Source organism: Canis aureus, chromosome 10 (genome assembly GCF_053574225.1).
Source record: "Canis aureus isolate CA01 chromosome 10, VMU_Caureus_v.1.0, whole genome shotgun sequence".
NCBI lineage: Eukaryota > Metazoa > Chordata > Mammalia > Carnivora > Canidae > Canis > Canis aureus.
Window position 1 is genome coordinate 13993987 of NC_135620.1, and position 17809 is coordinate 14011795.

General features: G+C 38.0%; 1 long non-coding RNA gene across 1 annotated transcript; it reads right to left on the minus strand.

The window, feature by feature from the left end:
- Positions 1-7183: 7183 nt before the first annotated feature.
- Positions 7184-12340, minus strand: LOC144321587 (uncharacterized). Its single transcript, XR_013387184.1, has 3 exons — positions 12254-12340; positions 10772-10844; positions 7184-9723 (listed from the first exon to the last, which is right to left on the minus strand). It is a non-coding gene; the product is annotated as an uncharacterized LOC144321587 (long non-coding RNA).
- Positions 12341-17809: the final 5469 nt, after the last annotated feature.

The window sequence follows — 17809 nt, forward strand, 5'->3', positions numbered from 1 at the left end:
CTTTTATCACCATTTGCTTCCTTTTATTTACTTTATTTATTTATTTTTTAGAGAAGAGGGTGGCAGAGGGAGAGGGAGAGAGAGAAATCTTAAGCAGAATCCACACCCAGCATGGAGCCCAATGCAGGGCTCAAGTCTCACAACCCTGAGATCATGACTTGAGCCAAAATTGAGAGTCGGACACTCGAGCTAAGCCACCCCCTCCCACATTTACTTCCTTTAAATTTTTTTTATTTTAAGATAATTTCATACTTAGACAAAAATAGTACAAAGACTACATGTATACCAAGCTTCCACCAGCTTCTCCAAATGTTAATATATTATATAATCATACTATAATTATCAAAACCAGGAAATTAACATTGATTTATATTATTAACTATTCTACAGTACTTATTCAAATTTCACCAGCTGCCCCATTAAGATTGATTTTCTGATCCAGGGTCCAATCCAAGGTATCATGCTGTGTTTGGTAGTTGACTCTCATTTGTCTCCTCCAGTCCAGATATTTCTGTAGCCATTCCTTGTCTGTCTTGATCTTGACATTTTTTAAGAGTACTGGCTAGTTATTTATAGAATGTCTTTTAATTTTTGTGTGTCTCTTTCCTCATGATTAAATTCCGGTTATGCATTTTTGGCAAGAATACCACAGAGTCAAGGTCAGTTCTCCTTATCTGGAGGAATATAATATATTACACATCTCATGACTAATGATGTTCACTTTGATCTCTTGGTTAAGGTCAAGTCTACTAAGTTCTCCCTTCGCACTGTAACTAGTAAGTATTTTATGGAGAGATATTTTAAGCCCATGCAAATATCCCATCTCTCAGCAAACATTCTGATATTAGTGTTCATTAATGTTTCTTGCCCATAATAATCATTACAAAATGTTTGCTATATGACAGTTCTCTTCTTCCATCATTGCTTCTGCCTTTATTACTTGGAATTTTATTTTAAGGAAGAACTGCCCACTCTCTCCCATTTAGTTATTTAATTACTTACTTCTATCTATAGAGACCCATAAATATTTATTTTATCTTATGGATTATAATTAATTACTTAAAAAATTTTTTTTTGCTCAATTGTCCCAGATGTGGTCATTGGGGACTTCCTCCTATTGACTCCTGTGTCCTTTTGACATGACTCCATATCACTTTTTACCATTTCCTTACTTTCTGGCCCCACAGGATGTTCAAGCTGATCTTGTACTTTCCCTGCTCCAGCCCTAGATTCAGCTATTTCTCCAAATAACCATTTTCTGTTTGCATGGAAAGGAGGAGAGTTAATTAGACTATTTCTAACTCTAGCATCAGTCCTAGCTTTTTCTTATTTTTAAGTCTCTTTGTGGTTGTAATACTTAAATATTGTGATGGTTAATTTTAGCCATGTCAACTTAACTCGGCTAAGGGATGATCAGATAACTGGAAAAACATTCTTTCTGAGTCTGTTCCTGAGGGTGTTTCTGGAAGAGATTAGCATTCGAATCAGTAGTCAGAGTGAAAAAGATCATTCTCACTGGTATGAGTGGGCACCATCCAGTCCATGGAGGGCCCACAAAGAATAAAAAGGCAGAGAAAGTATGAATTTTCTTTCTTTGCTTGAGGTATATCCATCTTCTGCCCTCAGACATCCATGCTCCTGGTTCTTAGGCCTTCAGACTTGGACTGAATTACACCACGAGCTTCTTGGTTCTCCAATTTGCAGATGACATATTATAAGGACTCCTCCACCTCTATAATTGCATGAGCCAATTAATGATAATAAATTTATATGTATAATCTGTTTGATTCTGTTTCTCTGGAGAACCCTGAGTTATACAGAGGTTCTTGCCAAAAAGTAAGTTATTTGACAAGTGTTTTGTTTTTTTTTTTTCAGTATTACAGGACCATTACAAACTTTGGCTAGAGCAAACTTGGTTGTAATTCTCCCAGCTAACTTCTGGCTTCCTTGTTAATATAGTTCCTCATACATCAAGAAATAAAGTTTCCTTGGGAGACTGGAGGATTCCATCTACCATTTCAACAAAATATTGAATGATGTGATTCTTGGTAGAAAGTAACAAAAGCCCTCTTTTAAAGAGATCATTTTCAACATTCAGAGAGTTCCAAAGTGCTAGCTAGTTTTGGGGGGATAAAATATTTCAGACCCACTGAAGAAAAGTGAGGAGCCAACATAACTTATTACTGGAGGGTTACAGACATCAGACTTTTTTAAAGAAATATGATTTAGATTCAAGTAATATGGCCAAAATTGCTAGCTCTTTCCAATATTCATTCTCCTTTTCTTAGTTGGTTGAGTCCCAAAATGTTAGTGGGGTATGTAACTAGACTTTCCAAGTTCCTTTAAAGCTAGGCATGACAGTGTAGTGAAGTTCTGGCCAAGTAAAAGTGACATTTATAACTCCCTGGTTGAAATGGGTCATGCTCTCTAACTCTCCTTTTGCTTCTTTCCAATGACTGGGACATGACATTGTGGCAAGAGCTAGAGAAGTCATCTTGTACAAAAACATGGAAGTCACATGTTAAATCACACATTAAAGGCAACAAAATAGAAGGGAACTGTCCTTGACATCATGGAGCTGCCATGTTAGGTATGGTCAGCTTACACAGGGTGCAATGTGAGAAAGAAGAATCAGTTGTGTTTTTATACACTAACAGTGAACTATCTGAAAAAGAAAGAAGTTAAACAATGCCATTTGCAATAGCACCAAAAATAGCAAAATACTTAGGAATAAATTTAATCAAGAAGGTGAAAGATGTGTGTACTGAAAAGTATAAAATTCTAATGAAAGAAATTGAGAGACACAAATAAATGGAAATATATGCCATGTTTGTGGATTGGAAGAATTAAAACTGTTAAGATGTCCATACTACCCAAAACTATATAAAAGTTCAGTGCAGTCCCTATCAAAATTCCAATGGCAGTTTTCATAGAAACAGAACAAGGAATCCTAAAATTCATATGGAACCACAAAAGACCCTGAATAGCCAAAATAATCTTAAGAAATAGCAAAGCTGGTTGCATCAACTTCCTGATTCTAAACTATCGCACGAAGTAATAGCAATCACAACAGTGTGATACCAACATAAAAAGACACATAGATCAATAGAACAGAATGAAGAGCCCAGGAATAAACCTGTGCATAGATGGCCAACTAATAAATGACAAGGGAGCCAAGAATAGTCAATGAGGAAAGGATAGTCTCTTCAATGATGGTGTTGAGAAAACTAGATATGCACATGCAAAAGAATGAGATTGGACCCCAATTTCACACCACTCACAAAAATTAACTTGAAATGCATTAAGTACTTAAGCATAAGACCTGAAACCGTAAACTCCTAGAAGAAAGCAGAGAGGACAACTCCATGACAGTGGTCCTAGCAATAAGTTTTTGGTTCTGACACCAAAAGCATGAGGCCAGAAAAGCAAAAAGCAACAAGTAGGACTACATCAAATTAAATAGCTTCTGTAAAGCAAAAGAAACAATCAACAGTAGGAAAAAGCAACACATAGAATGGGAAAAAATATTTGGGAACCATTTATTCCATAAGGAGTTAATATCCAATATCTATAAAGAAGTCATATAACTCTATAGCAGATAATAATAATAATAATAATAATAATAATAATCTGATTTTAACAGGGGGAGAGGCTCTGAATAGGTATTTTTCAAAGAAGATATACAAATCACCAAGTATATGAAAACATCACTAGTCATGGGGGAAATATAAATCAAAACCACAATTAGATATCAACTATACCTCTCAGAATGGCTACCTTCAAAAAGACAAGAGACAACAAGTGTTGGAGTGAATGTGGAGAGAAGGGAACCCTGGTGCACTATTGGTAGGAATGTAAACTGGTACAGCCACTGTGGATAATAGTAAGAAGTTTCCTCAAAAACATTACAAGTAGAACTATCATATGATCCAGCAGTCCCACTTCTGAGTATACATCTAAGGAAATGGAATCACAGTCTTAAAGAGATATCTGCACTGTCATGTTCATTGTAGCATTATTTATGATAGCCAAGAGAGGAAGCAACCTAAGTGTCCATCAGTAGATGAATGGATAAAGAAGATGTGATATACACACACACATATCCAAACATGATGGAATATTATTCAGCCATAAACAAAGAAGGACATCCTGCTCTTCGCAAGATGGATGGACCTTGAGGTCATTATCCTAAAATAAGACAGAGACTATATGATCTCACTTACATGTGGAATCTAAAATCATTGAACTCATAGAAATAGAGAGTAGAATGGTGGTGGCCAGTGGCTAATGGGTGGGGAAAATGGGAGATGTTCATCAAAAAGTACAACCTCCCAGTTATGAGATGAACAAATTTAGGGGATCTAATGTACAACATGGTGATGATAGAGTATTATATAGTACACTTGAAAGTTGCTATGGGAGGAGAGCTTTAATGTTTTACCATAACAACAAGTAAATAATAATTATGGAAGATGAAAGGTGTGTTAACTTTATCATGGTAAACATTTTTATTTTATATATATAAATATTTATAAATATAAATATATATATTTATCTAAATAATATTTATATATATCTTTTAATATTATCTTATTGATTATATATGTATAATCATTACATTGTATACCTTAAAACTTACACAATGCCATATCAATTATACCTCAATAAAGCTGGAATTTTTTTTAAAAATTACTTGGGCAGGGGCATCTGAGTGGCTCAGTTGGTTAAGTGTTTGTCTTTGATCAAGTCATGATTTCTGTGTCCTGGGATGGAGCCTCGAGTCAGGCTTCCTGCTCAATGGAGACTCTGCTTCTCCCTCCCCTTCTCCCTTTGCCTGCCCCTGTCCCTGACTTCTGTGCATGTGTGTGGCTATCTCTGTCAAATAAATAAAATCTTCTAAAATTCTAAAATCTTCTAAAAAAAATTTTTTAAGGAAGAAGAAAAAAAAGAATTATTTGGGAAAACAGCCAGTTCTCCCTTTTAAGGAGGCAAAAAGTTTTTTAAAAAATTCTTTCTGGTATAAGAAGGGCAGAGAATTAGGAAAAAAAAACTTACTTGGAAATCAGAGTATTTGATAAGATTAGAGGAAGTAGCATGAAGCCCAGGGCAAGCAAAGAGCCTCTGATATGACTGGTGGCTAGGGAGTGGGGACTGAAGGGGAGGGGAGGGAAGGTGAGCAGGGCTGATAACTCTGTGTGAGCCTCCCCAGAGCTAATTAACGGAGCTGAGCCAAATGTGTAACTGAAACCAAGACTGGTTGGGACAAAAGTACAAGTTTAAAAAGTGAGATAATAAAACCGAGTCTGAGTGGGTGCAATGTTGATACATAAAGATGGACTAGGTCTTCAGAGACTTGAGAGATCATTTGCCTATTTCTAAGCAAATCTCACTATAATGCCCAGAAGGGACACTTTGGGATGATGAGTAAGCAACATTGCCATTTGATAGTGCTATTAGATGGGACACTCCTGTGTTTTTATAGGGTAGGGAAGTGATCTTTTGAAATGTGACGATGGAAAGTAAATTAAGGTGAGAGGCTGCTTTTGAAAGCCTTGCAATAGAAAACATTAAGTTCCGCTTACCTAGGGAGTTTGTTTAAATCCTATGATCTGTGTCTACCTTAAATACCCATAGAACAAGATGATCCTCTAGGGATGCGGGCCTGCCAGTGGCTCACAAACAGAATTTAAACTAGATATTCACTGTATCAGGAAAAGATGCCTTTCTTATTCTCATGACAAATGTTTGCCTGACTAACAGTCCACTGCCATTTCAAAGCATCCTCTTATTGCCAGTTTCCTAAATGTACTATTAGTAAAAGACGTAGAGGCAATACATAAAAAGAATGGCAGTAAAATAGAATTTTAACTGAAATTTAAAAATGTAAACTGTAACAGTCTATGCAAATATTGTATATTGGTTTCCAAAAATATTTTCTTTCCAATGCTTTTTATTTCTAAGCTCCCTTTTCCATAGAGTAACTGGGAAATTGGCACAGGGAAATCAAGTAGTGCAATACGAATTATGAAAATGATCACAATTCGGTCCAAAGGCCTGGTGTTGGTTTTTTGCTAAACGATAATTAATTCTAATACCACTTCCTATCTGTATAACTTTGTAAAGGCCCCTTAGCCTCTCTGTGTTACCAGCTTTGAGGAGAATAAAAATCTTTTCCATCTACACACAGGAGTTGGGGACGCAGAAGTGAAGAAACACCTGTGAACTAGAACCATTCACTCTCAAGCACTGGTGAACTCCAGGCTTTCAGTTTAGGTAAAGCTGCTTCTGGAGTTCAGAATCTCCAACTCTTCTTCTGGCTCAGCTTCATTCTGATCATGCCAGGCTCCCTTCTTGATGTGGAATGGCTGAAAAGAAAACCAAAATGGCCTCATTTAGGTGAAGACTCCAAGTCAATAAACCAAGACTTAATACCTAACCCAACTGCAGTTTCAACACCCTCCCCCCACCCACCAATGACTTTTAACCAGTCAGTGTGGGATTTTCCTGGTCAGCACTAGGAAACATACTGATAGACCCCTTCCGTTCCCCTTAGGCCAGAGACCTCATTTAAAACAATGGATTCTTCACTAATAATTTCCTTTTTCCATTCCCTCTCTCTCTCTGGAGCATCCCTCTACTTGCTAGGTGCCAGTTAGTAAAGCTAATGAGATCTGCAAAATTTCCTGTTTCCTTTTTGTTATTTTACAGAGTTCTTACATGTCCCTACCGTCACTCTCTGTCAGAAATGGGGATTCTGTTATGTACTTTATGGACTCGGTGTAAGGACAGCCTGCAAAGTCCCTGGTGCAGGGCTCAGGACACGAGAGAGTCAAGGAATCCAAGTAGAGATGAGCTTCAGGGGCCATCTAATCTATTTATGTCGTTTCACATGAGGAAAGGAGTCCAGAGCAGTAAGGAAATCACCCAGAGTCACACACTGAGTGGCAGATTTAAATTCAATCTCAAATCTCTGGGCTCTCAGACCTATGTTTGTTTGTTTGTTTGTTTGTTTGTTTCTTTCTTTCTTTCTTTCCTTTCTTCTTTCTTTCTTTCTTCTTTCTTTCTTTGTCTTTCTTTCTTTTCTTTCTTTTTCTTTCTTTCTTCTTTCTTTCTTTCTTTCTTTCTTTCTTTCTTTCTTTCTTTCTTTCTTTCTTTCTTTCTTTTCTTGAAAACACTATGCCCAACATGAGGCTCAAGCTCACAATATCAAGAGCAGGAGTCATGTGCTCTACCAATGGAGCCAGTTGGGAGCCCCTCTCAGAGCTCTTTTCATAGCAGCAACCCTCTGCAGACTATGGCAGGGTAAAAAGAAATAAATGACAAGAGGGCATTTCCTAGTGGCATCTTCCAGGGAAACTAGCATGAGGATAAATTAGGTAAAGGGGAAAGATGTCAGATAGCGAGGAGCCTGCTTGTCCTTCCCCCTTTCCCTCTGCCCGTCTCCCCACTCGTGTGTGCATGCACATGCACTCTATCTAAAATAAATAAGTAAATAAAATCGTAAAAGATACGTCTGATATATTAAGGGAACAAAGGAAACAGCTGCATGGTATCCACAATATATGGTCCCATTTTTGTTTTATGTATATATAAACATAAGTCTGGAAAGATGTCTTCCAGACCATTAGCCATGGTTATGCCCATGCATTATATAAAGCATCTTAAGACCTCTCCTTCTTTATTTTATCTCCATGTTGTTTAAATTCTCAGGAGTAACTGTGATTTTGATTAGTTGGAATATGTAATGCTTTTTAAAATAGAAAATACTATTGAAACAATTAATGATTAATTGCATAAATGTGCAATGATTCATATACACATGATACCAGAGTGGAAGTGAAAAAGTAAAAGAAAAAATTAAAATACAATGGAAGAATGACGGAAACACTCAGCCCTTCCTTTCTTAGGTGATTGCTATCGAATAGTGTTTCCTTTATAAGAGCAGGAAAAAGAATTAGACAACACATGAAGGCACTTTGAATACTTTCAGTGGAACATCTTTTCTGCACATCTTTGGCTTAATGAAGAAAGCAAAGCAGGCTGTCTTGGAAGCAGATATGAAAACTCTCCGGCCCCAGATCTAAAAAGGAAATATATCCAAATTATGCCCCACATCACATGCCCCTTTGTCCTGCAGTATTTTCATCTATCGTCACTCTATGTCTCTATGCGCTAAGGATCTTCACCTAATATGGAAACTCCTTGAAATGGTCTTCCAGGGCATTCAAAGTGCCTGTGCACATTTTTCTGGGGAGAATGATCACAACTTTCATCAGGTTTGCAAAGAGATCTTGATACAAATCCACACCCACAAATAATAAGAACTATGGCATTCAGGTGTTCATATATATCCAGATATCCACATCTCCAAGAGTTTTTTTTTCCCCCACTTATTGTTATATGTGTAGTAGGAACGTGATTAGCCACCTTAGACATAGCCTTTCTATTATAGCAATACTGCAAGTAAAGATTATCTCGATTTTATCAGTAAGGAATGTGGAGAGTTAGAGGTGGTGACAAATTCTTTGACACTCCTCCCTTTATGAGCTGAGGGTCTGTGACTCTTCCCCTTGAATCTAGATGGGCAATGTGAGGACTTGGACCAACTGAATATGACAGAAGTGACCCTCTGTCAATTTCCCGACCCAGGCATTAATTGGTGAGCAGCCTCCACTTCCTGTCCTTTGGAATCATAGCTCCCATAAAGTAAGCATAGTATTGTGAGGATGTTACAGCTGCCCTGTGGAGATGCCCACAAACAGATGGTCTGAGTTGTCCTGGAAGTGGATCCTCCAGACCCAGTCCAGCAGTCCCAGCTAATGCTGTGTGGAGTTGAGATGAGCCATCATCTTCCCTGAGCATGTGGTAAGCACAATAATGGGAAGGTGTCTATATGCTAAGCCTCAGAACCTGAGAATATGTTACATTACATGGCGAAGGGGAATTAAAGTTACAGATGGACTTAAGATCACTAATCAGCTAACCTTGGGCTAGAGAGATTTATCCCGGATTATATTAGTGGATCCAATGCAATCACAAGGATCCTTAAAATAGAAAAGAAAACAGAGATCAGAATGATTCTGTGGGAGAATGCTGGCTGACTTTGAAGAGACAAAGGTGCCATGAGCCAAGAAACACAGGCAGCCTCTCAAAGGTAGAAAAGGCAATGACACAGAGCTTCCAGAAAGGAATGTAGCCCTGCCCACACCTGATTTCAGCCCAACGAGAAAGAACTATGTTGGATTTCTAACCTACAAAACTGAAAGAGAGTCCACTTTTGTTGTTTCAGATCACTGAGTTTATGGTCATTTTTACAACAGCAATAGGAAACAAATACAGAGCCTTTCCCAAATTGCCTTTTTGTCAGCAAAGCGAATTATTATTGTTTTAAACCCCTGCGTGTTGGGCTAGTCTGCTACTCAGTAATAGATATACGGAACAAGAAAATTAAGGCTTAGGGTGATTAAATAATCTGTCCAAGTGTCTTAAGAAGTTCACTTGCCTGGCCCTGGCATTACATGTTTCCCTCTGAGAATTATTAAACACCTCTACTGCCAAAATTTTGGCAGCATTTTCCTCCTCCAGACTCACCAGACATTACTTACCTTCCTGTCACTCTCAATATCTGCTGTCCCAGAGGACTGAAGGGCTCTCCTTGTGCCAAACACAGTGTGGCCTTTTCTCTGTCCTCATTCTCAGTAGTGACAACCACCACTTCTCTTTCTTTTTCCAGGAGGAGGTTCGAAGATACATTATTACTTCAGCGTGAACACATCTAAATCTAAACATCATTTCTTCAAAACAATGAGTATTTTACTTATTTATGTTAAAGATTTTATTTGTTTATTTAGAGGGAGAGAGAATGTGTGGGAGGGGCAGAGAGAGAGAGAATCTCCAGCAGACTGCATGCTGAGGACCAAGCCCAATGTGGGGCTTGATCTCACGAGTCTGAAATCACAACCAAAATCGAGCCAAATCGAGCCAAAATCACAGCCAAAATCAAGTCAGATGCTTAACTGACTGAGCCACCCAGGCACCTCACTCTCACATGTAATATTAACTTTTAAAACAGTCATTATTTTGTGGTGATTCTCTCCTTGTCCCTCTGCCCCTCTCCTCCCAGTTCTTATACTCTCTCTCTCTCTCTCAAAAAAAAAAAAAAAATGTACATAAGAGAAAAACGGATGGTTTCTTCCTAGGTGATTGAACATTTTTATGAATGCCTAGGCCTTTTTTAAAACCTCTTTGAAGATGCTTTATAGATTTAAATTTCTAGGTTTAAATCTCATTTTTCAGTGGAGCATAAATGCCCTTTTAAATTAGCAGTAGTGAAAATAGTTACCCTGAATATAGATTTAGTGATTAAGTTTTATAATAAAGCTGTTTTTTCAGCTTTAAAAAAATTCTCTTTAATGGTCGTTATAGTACCAAATAAGAAGAGCTAAAATTTTTCAGAACAGAGCTGAGACCACTAAAATTCTTTGAAAGAAATTTTCATGTAACTCTTCCCCAAAAATGTTCAAAATAAAGTGATGATTGAATGATAAAATAATTTCCCTTCATTCTCCCTCACTTGTTAAGACCATCTCTTAAGGTTTTTAAAGTATTTGCATGAAAAAAAAATAAAGTATTGCATGATATAAAGAAAATCAATTTCTCCAGAATGAAACCAGAGAGAGCAGTTTCAAATGCCAGAGAAACTCAAATACAGGCCCATTAGAACCATAGACAACTTCAGGATATATGAGCAGTTTGACTCACACATTCTTACCTTTGTGATACTCCCAAAAGTTTGACAATGAATCAGAAGAGATGGCCGGTGAAATGCAAAGTGTTACTTGATGCTATTTGTTAAAAAGATAAACATGGTCCTTGAATGTTTATAAATATTGCTCAAAGATGGATGAAACATGAACTTGTCTCCCTGCAAACTGAGTCTTAGTTGAACCTTTTGTGCTCTGACGGCAATTTGACTAAATGAGGGTGAATTGACACAGTGTCCATCAACAATCAAACAAAAAGAAGATTTGCAACCAGGCTACATTAAGAAAGTAAAAAATGAACCAGCATTCCAAGAACACTTACATAAACCTATCAATATACAAAAATGTAAAAGTCACTGGGTGACAGGGTAACTGGTCTCTGTTTCCCTGGAGGTTGCTCATCAATATAGTCTCAGGAGCAAATTAACAAGGGCACATGTAAACCACAGAAATAACTTTTCTTGGACTCCAAAAAGAACTTCAAACTGTGATGATTTAATATCATTCTATAAGCTAGGACTCTCTCTGGTGCAAATGATGGAAAATCCAACACTAACTCGCTTAATTAATAAACGGAATTTGTTGGTTCATCTATCTGCAGGCTCAAGGATTACCCAAGCTTCAGGCATAACTTGATCTAGGGGCTCATACAATGTTCTATGCACTCAATTCATCTTCAAATCTCAACTCTGTCCTCCTCTGTGTGTTGGCTTTGTCTTGAGACTCTCTTTTCAGAACCAAGATGGCTGCAGCAGTATCAAGCCTTCCATCCCTGCATGACCAAATTCTGTGGAGGAGTGAAAACTCTTCTGTCTCAGAAGACTTGCCAATGTCTTGTCTCCTTGGCTCTGATTGGGTTAGATGCCCATCACAATTAGTTGGCCAGAGGATTGGACATACAAATTGGTTTTCTCCTAAAACAGGGAAACTATTGCTCCAGAACAAATAATAGCTGAGCAGAGGGGAATGATTTCAGTGGAAATTTAAGATACCAGAAAGAATGGGAATGTATGTTGGGCAACAGCAACTGTCCACTATGATAATATTGTTATGTTAGTAAAAGACATTTCAAATCTTGCTTATATTTTTTAAAGTAAGAAATACAGTCATTTAGTCTCACAGACTCCATAATCTGATATATAAGTATAAAAGATATCAAGCCCAATCACTTTGATACCTAATGAGATGTTGACTTCATTCCTAAGTCACTGTTCTTTCTAGGCTTGTCTTCCATATTTGTTCATGCAAATTTTGCTTCAGCCTCACCAATTAGCTGTTCTAGATTGCTTACCTATATACCTTGATACTCCAGATTCCTAATGCCTAGGAAGTTCCTTCCCTTCTTTTTTCTTTGATATCTAAATTCTGCTTTTCCACAGCCTAAAGCTTAGCTACTTTCTCTTTGAAAGAATTAAGAAATAATTATTCTTTTTCCTAAATTTTCTCATAATTTTTAGGTTAAAATTTGCAATTTTACCACCAATTCCCACCTTCTAGACCGTGGAAGATATCAATTTGATGTGACTGATCTTGAACGTCATGGTCATAGACTTCTCCATATAGCACTCCCAGAAACCTTCAATAATCAAAATTGCTCATGAAATGAAATTTACTGGCCATTTTGGATGAATACTAGGCACTATAGCCTCACTTTTTCACATTGGTAACCTTAATAGCTTATGTCTTATGAGCATAAACATTCAATTAATGTTTAGAAAGTGGAACTTAATTGAATCGAAGGTAAAACCTGAAAGTAAGTTAATGACAATGGTAACTGATCAAAGCTAAGCATGAGTTAAGGATACACACTTCTAACATTAACATTTAAATGTGAGAACTCAGAGTTTCCTTTCCCCAAACAGTGGGTTTTCACAAAATCTGAAATAAAATCTTAATGTCTATAAAAGCTTTCCCTGAGGAAATGATTGAAAACCATTTAAAGCAAAATGGTGGCATTTAACTATTCCTGATCCTGAGAAATAAAATAGTTTAACAGATTCGCTATTTAGAAAATATAATATGTGACAGGTGATGTATTTGAAAAGAGGGGGGAAAAATCCATCCTCATAACCAGATCTGGCTGGGGAATAATTTCTGGAATTGTAGACAATTATTGTATATACTTTTAGTCATAATTTAAGATGACCTTATAAAGCATTGGGAATTGCCCTGCTTTATAGCCCAGAAGTGATTACATAAAATCGTGTTAAAGTGATTATAATAAGAACTACATAGGCAGTAATGTTTGCTGCTTTGCAAAATACTTAGCCCAGGAGACTCTTTAAAGCTGAATGGAACAGAAAATGCTGGTAGTCATATTAGACCTGTTCCTCCAGTTAAAGTCAGCACTCACTGGCAACTAAAACACAGGGTCATTTTCTCCAAATTTCACATCTCATTTACCACCTGACACTGAAGCATCCAGTTACACTCTTGAAAAACAGAACAGACTAGTTACTTAGCATCGTGTCATAAATCTTCCTCACCTCATCCCCATGACATTTATATTTAAAATGTTCTGACTTGAAAACACTGATATTTAATTCACTTGGGCCAATCAGTGAAGGAGATGTCAAAATAACATAAAAATGAAAAATTTGAGCAACGCCTGGCTGGTTCAGGTAGTAGATCATGCAAATCTTTATCTCGAGGTTGTGAGTTCAAGCTCCGTGTTGGTTGTAGAGATTACTTAAAAATAAAATCTTTTTTTAAAAGAATTAAAAATTTTGAAGTATTGCTTAACTTAGCCAACATAAAACTATCATGCTTTTGAGCACTTTTAAATATCAGTTACTTTTTTAGTGATTTTTCTACATTTGTCATTAAGAACCTTCTAAACAGAGTTTAATCACACTTTTCCTGTACAAGCAGTATTGTAGTGCTTTCCTGTGGTTGGTAAGGGGATGTTGTTCTTTATATCTTTATAGAAGAATCCCAGTTAATAAATGTGAAAGATATATGGAAGCCCAATAAAAGAATAAATCTAGGGACTTCTGGGTGACTCAGTGGTTGAGCATCTGCCTTCTGCACAGGGTGTGATACCCAGGTCCTGAGATTGAGTCTAGCGTCAGGATCCCTGCATGGACCCTGCTTCTCCCTCTGCCTGTGTCTCTGCCTCTCTCTATGTCTCTCATGAATGAATAAAAGAAATCTTAAAAAAAAAAAAGATTAAATCTAGTAAGTGAGCAGCAATGGCTATTAACACTATAAGGCAAAATATTCACAGAGAACTTTATGATGGTGGAACTGGGCTAGTTCAGTCAGTAGAACCTGAAACTCTTGATCTTCGGGCCATGTGTTTGAGCCCTACTTTGAGGATAGAGATTACTTAAAAACATAAAATCTTTATTTTTTTAAAAGATTTTATTTATTTATTCATGAGAGACACAGAGAGGCAGAGACACAGGCAGAGGGAGAAGCAGGTTCCATGCAGGGAGCCCGATGCAGGACTCAATCCTGGGACTCCAGGATCATGCCCTGAGCCAAAGGCAGATGCTTAACCACTGAGCCACCCAGGTGTCCCAAAGATAAAATCTTTAAAAAGAGAGAACTTTATAATGGAAGGGTCAGGCTGACAACAACTGAACCTATTGATTGATCATTAAAAGTATGTCAGGTAAACAGGATGTGATACATTCATAATTTTTTTCTATTGCTATATAATATGCTACTCCAAAGTCTAGTGGCTCAAAACGATACCAAACATTTATCATCTTACACAATGTCTCTGCTCAGGAATTCAGGGGTGATTTTTATGGGCAGTTCTAGCTCAAGGAATCTTGAGGTTGCAGTCAAGATGTTAGCTATAGGCATCTGAGGGCTTGCTTGACTAGGACTGGAGGATCCACTTCCAAGATGGCTCACTCTCATGGTTGGGGCAGGAGCGTGAGGCCTTCTCCATAGGGCCACTTTGTATCTGCCTTGACATCTGGCTTCTCTGAGACATAGTGACCCAGGAAAGAGAGAGGAAGCAGCTATAAGGTCTTTTATGACTTAGCCTTATAAGTCACATATCATCATTTTGGCCATGCCCTAGTGTTTCATAAGTCAATCCTACTCTTTCCTGGGGGAGGAAATGAGAATACACAGGGCACAAATATGAGGAAGCATATGGGCCATTGGGGGCCATCTTGGAGGTCTGCTACCACAAATGGGAAGCAATCCTATGAAGTATTCTTGTCCTCTCTCCCATAAAACTATTCCAGAATCTAATCAAACATTTAGGTCTAACTGCCAATTTAGGAGAAATAAGGGAGAGGTGAAGAATGCTGAGAGGAACAAATCAATGCAACAGGGACACGGTCAATTCCAGAATGTGGAACAATATAAAGACCAAGATCTGATTTCTTCAGCTAGCCAGTGGTATGGAGGAATAGTTACAGACAAAAAGAGATTTAAGAGCTGCAGCAACCAAATGTAATGAATGATCCAAGTATATCGATTGTAAAAAGACCTTTTCCCCCACAGTTGTAAAAATTTCAAGGAGTAGGTATTAGATGGTATTAAAGAATCATTGTTAAGGTAATGGCATCATGAGTGGGTGCATTTGATGCCCTTATTTCTTTTTTTTTTTTTTTAAGATTTTTATTTATTTAGTCATGAGAGACACAGAGAGAGAGAGAGAGAGGCAGAGACACAGGCAGAGGGAGAAGCAGGCTCCATGTAGGGAGCCCAACATGGGACTGGATCCCGGGTCTCTGGGATCACACCCTGGGCTGAAGGCGGTGCTAAACTACTGAGCCACCCAGGCTGCCCAATGTCCTTATTTCTTATGGTTGCATGTGGAAGTATTTGAAATGATTTGGTATCTAGGATTTGTTTCAAAGTAATCCAACAAAAAGTAACAAAAAGTTGAGGGACAAATGAAACAAGATTGGCCAAAAAGTTGAAAATTGTTGACTCTGGCAAATGAGTTTAGGAGAGTTCATTTTGAATATGCTTGAAAAAACTCCAGAGCTTTGAGCCACTAGAGTTCTGGGGATTAGTGACAGCAGTTAGCATCTGGACGTACCCAAAGAGGCACTGCAGGACTTTTCACTGAGCTAAGGGACAGAGGATGGGTCTGCATTTTTGGCTCTGCACTTCCATGACCTTGGAGTCTGGCGCAGTGAGAAGGTAGACCAGGAATGTGAGGGAAGGTGGGAGGAGGGGCAGGGATGTCAATCTGCAGTCAGTGCAAATGCCTGCATTTCATGATTGATGATCATGGTTTCTTCTAGGGAAGTGGCAGTACAACCAGAAAGGAAGGGGAAAAAAAATCCTGCACTGGTTTGGAGCCACATCCTACTTTCTAATCCACAGTTGCTTCCTGTCCAATCACCACTGTTTCCTGTGTCACTTCCGTCACTGGGATGATCCTTTATTTTTGCCTTCAAGTAAATCTCTTATCATTTCAGCTCAAATTTCTCTAACCTTTATAAAAGTTTTTGTTCTGTTAGCAGTTTAAGATTTGTTTTCAAGGGCATTTTCAGGGCAAGGGTTGCTTTTACTCTTCCTTTCGATCTCTATCAAGGTGTTGGGACAATATTTGTAAGTGTGTGATTGGTATTGAGAAACTTGGAGAAAGCCACTCTGTAAATACCAAATGATAATTTTCAGGAAGATAAATTAGGTGTCATGAAAGAAGTCTAAGACAGACATGAATTTCTTATAACTATTTTTTCCTTGTATTTAAAAAGTATTTGTAGGAGTGCTTTGGTGGCTCAGTCTGCCAAGTATCCAACTCTTGATCTCAGCTCAGGTCTTGATCTCAGGGTCATGAGTTCAAGCTCCATGCTGGGCTCTACACTGGGCCTGGAGCCTACTTAAAAATAAACAAACAAACAGTATTTGTGTGTGACTTGAAGATAAGGGCTCAGTTATAGTGATTTTAGAAGGTTGTTTAAAATGTTTATAGCTTCTCTGGCCTTCCCTGGATAGAAATATTAGCAATTCGAAACTCTAAATTCTTGAGGAAGAATCTATAGCATTGTCCAAGAAAGTGGAAAGACTCACTGTGAAATCACCACAGAAATGGCTTTATCAAAACTTTTCTGCTAAAAGGTTGTATTTTATCCCCAAACAGATTGGAGTTGCCTAAGTATTCATGGCTCAGAAAAGCAACCATCTTGTTGGTCAGCCTCAAATATGGTTTGTCATTGGAGGTGGTGGTTAAGAAGAAAGGTAGTCAGTTATATCTCAATAAATCTAGGATCAAGGGATGGAGAAAGAAAGAAGAAAGGGAGCAAGGCTCAGTTTCCATAACTGAAATAAAGCTAATTGTGTGACCAACTAACTGTTCAGAACCTATGAAAAACACTTCATTGTGTCTACGATGCTTTTGTTCAGGGAATTTGTTTAATTTCTTTCTATAACCTCTACATAGGGATGTCATAATGATTTTGAATAAAGGAGTGAAAACCTGGACCTGTTAAAAAAAAAAGTGAAACACATTCATTGTAAAATTTAAAATTCTGTCAAACTGATCACTTGGAAATGAATCATAAAACCTGGCTTAATTAAAACATGGCATTCAATGAGGAATAATTCAGGAAAAGAACATCTTTTCTTATGTTACCTAACCTATTAGTGAGCTCATTGAATATGTGTGCTCATGCAGAACGACTGTCTTGTTCTGGCTTCTTCCTGGACTGACAGGTGGAGCACCCCATGAAACAAGTATCACTTCTGTTCCGTATCTCTTGACCCTTCCAGTGTGGTCCAGGGATCAACACCCTTCTATAACAACTGGGTGTGTGTTAGATATGCAGACTTTCAGGCCCCACGCCATTCCTCCTACATCAGAAACTGCAGAGAGAGAGAGAGCAGGAGCCAAGGGCAGGGCGGAGGGAGAGAGAAAAAGAGAGAGAATCTCAAGTAGACCCCTTGCTTAGTGCAAGGCCCAACTCAGGGGCTTGGTCCCAGGACCCCAATATCATGACCTGAGCCAAAATCAGGAGTCAGATGCTTAACCAGCTGAGCCACCTGGGTTTGTCCCAGAAACTGTTTGAACACATTGCCCCATTGATTTGTATCCACGGTATGGTTTGAGAAGTACTGCCCTCAAA